The 2,676-nt window shown below is 53.8% G+C and overlaps 1 non-coding gene across 1 annotated transcript; it reads right to left on the bottom strand.

The window, feature by feature from the left end:
- Window positions 1-884: 884 nt before the first annotated feature.
- Window positions 885-969, bottom strand: TRNAR-UCU (transfer RNA arginine (anticodon UCU)). Its single transcript is given in 2 exon segments — window positions 885-920; window positions 933-969. It is a non-coding gene; the product is annotated as a tRNA-Arg (tRNA).
- Between the last annotated feature and the right edge of the window lie 1,707 nt (window positions 970-2,676).

Genomic DNA, 2,676 nt, shown 5'->3' with positions numbered 1-2,676 from the left:
CCGGACTGCCAAGGGGTTCGGGGCTCTGTGGATGACGTCAGTGATAATTTCTAAAATTCTCCCAGGTGGAACTCACATAATCCCGGGCATCTGAACCCCCAGCCATTTTTTTTTAAAGGCTAACTAAGCCATCATTGGGAGAGGCGAAGGCCCCTCTCCCCCGCTGACGGGGGACGGGGCCAGGGCAGTCACAGCTGAGTCCGGCTTGCCCTCCTTCCCTTCCTGGCCTGCTCGCCGATCCTGGGCACCAGCACGGACGTCCCCGGTCTCCGTTAGCAGCCCTGCATTTCTTTTCCTTCTCAGAAAGGCAATTCCCCGGGGCCTAAGGAAAGGGGAGGCCAGAAGCCTCTGCGCAAACCTTTGGCAGGTTTAAATGAGAAGAGGGAGGCCAGGGAGTGTAGGCTGGCTCCGTGGTAGTGGTTCCTGGGCCTCCGCTTGCCCCGTAAAACGGGTGGGTGCAGACTGAATTTATGGTTGTTCTCTCCAGGCCTCAGTTTGCTAATCCGTAATAAAGGGACTCGTAGATTGGACGTGCTTGTGGCCCCTGCAGGTCTCAGACTGCTCATCTGTAACGTGGAGGAAGGGGGATGAAGACTGGTCTCGTGCGTGGGATCTCGCTAGGTTTTGGTTTGTTCTTCTGCGGAACAGGAGGCTGCGGGGTCGGTCCGATTCGGGTTAGGTGGGGGAGGGAAGATGGGAGAAGTAACGCCCAGACGGAGGCTCCTCCCTTGCCCGACCTCTGGGCCAGGCTGATTGAGCGCAGGCCAGAGCCACGAAGGCCGAGCGCGGCGTGGGCAGCGAGCGTGGACCGGCGAGAGGGCTGCGACGGTGCGGGGAGCGGGGAGGAAATAATCCAAAAGGGAAGGAAAAAAAAAAGGAATTTGCGACTCCGCCGGGACTCGAACCCGGAACCTTTGAATCCCTTCATCCTCTAGAAGTCCAATGCGCTATCCATTGCGCCACGGAGCCACCTGTTGGACTCGCTGCGCAGCTGACACATAAAGCCAGAGGCAAGGGCCCCGCGCCCGCCCGCTGCTGCCCCTGCTACTGCCGCCGCCGCCGCCTGGCGTCTCGGCCCAACGCTAACCCCCGGCCGCCTGAGGGACTTGCGAGCAGACAGTCTCTGCCCGGCCTCGCTCGGAGTCTCATCATCCGGGGAGACCCCTAGAATCCCCGCGAACCCCGAGCCCACACGACAGCTCCCCTGCCCCGCCCCCCTCCTCCGCCTGGCCCCTCCCGGCTCCCGTCCATCGAACCCCCTTGATCACCCGCCCCGCCCCCGCCCCGCCCGTCAGTGTGGGGCGCCTCCAGAAGTCTGCTGCCTTACGTTACCGCGCTCCCTAGGCCTCCTCTACCAACTCCTCCTGCTTCTCGCGGATACGCGCGCCGCCTCCGCCGACTCTAGAACGAGAAACACAGGCGCTCGTTAGTCACCGTGGCCCAGGGTGGGGGAGGTGCGTGGGGTACCCTGGCCCCGGCCTGCTCGCGACTCGGCCTCTTCCCCGAGCCCTTGGGATTTCTGAGTCACGTCGCGCTTCCCCTCCCCCCACAGTAACTCGAGTGTATGTGTTTCCTGGAGTGCCACCCACGAGTGTGCGACAAAGATGGGGGTGGGGTGGAGATTGAGTGTAACGGAGTCGGCTGATGGAAGTTGGGGGAGGGGAGGGGAGCTGCCGGGTGGGGGTGGGGCGTGATATATGAATGTGAGCTGCGTGTGCGTGGTATGGGGGTGCGAGGGTGATGCATGTGCGTGAGAGATGGCGTGAGCACGCGTACAGAAGTGACGGAAATGTGTGAGGTGCACGGCTGGTGCCCACAGATGTGTACACAGGTGTTCCTTATGTAAACACACAATGCGATACGGATGAGCGATATATTCAGGTGTGTGTGGAGCACACCTGAGCATATATTACTATAACTCTACCGATGTTACAGTAGTATAGATGCACATAGCATAAGTTTTGTAGATAGTTGTGTGTCTAGCGGTGTAGAGATGCACCTATGTATGTATCCATAACATACATGATGTGTTAACGGATGAATTTTAGATGCACATATATGCACACATTTTATGTAACTTTGCTGAGGTGTGTGCAGAGATGCACACATACCTCGTATGATAGTGTGACAGGTTACAGGGGTGTGGTCATATTTATAGATGCACACAGGCACACATGTATTATATGTAGCACGTGAATCATGGATATGACATGCATCTGTTAATTACACATTTGTATATATCATAGTTAAAATTAAGATTGTGTAGTTGTGCACATATTTTGCATATGACTGACACATTAAATTATGTGCATGTGTAATTTACTTTATCACCCATAACATGACTAGTGTGATGTAGATTACAAGGCACAATGGATATGTTATATAACCATGGGTGTTACATAACCATGTATATATATATCATAGTTAAGATTATGTAGTTGTGCACATATTTTGCACATGACCGACGCATTAAATTGTGTGCATGTGAAATTTACATGCATGTGTTTGGGTATACATGTATATATCACCTATAACATGACTAATGTGATGTAGATTACAAGGCAGAATGGATATGTTATATAACCATAGGAGTTATATAGCCATGTATATATCACGACTAGTCGGTACAGTTTGTATAATTACGAAGGTGTACATGTATGCACAAAGCATGTGTCA

The sequence above is a fragment of the Sminthopsis crassicaudata genome, chromosome 4, assembly GCF_048593235.1.
Source record: "Sminthopsis crassicaudata isolate SCR6 chromosome 4, ASM4859323v1, whole genome shotgun sequence".
Taxonomy (NCBI): domain Eukaryota; kingdom Metazoa; phylum Chordata; class Mammalia; order Dasyuromorphia; family Dasyuridae; genus Sminthopsis; species Sminthopsis crassicaudata.
The sequence above is the reverse complement of the archived record's forward strand: the minus strand, read 5'-3'. Positions and strand labels throughout refer to the sequence as shown.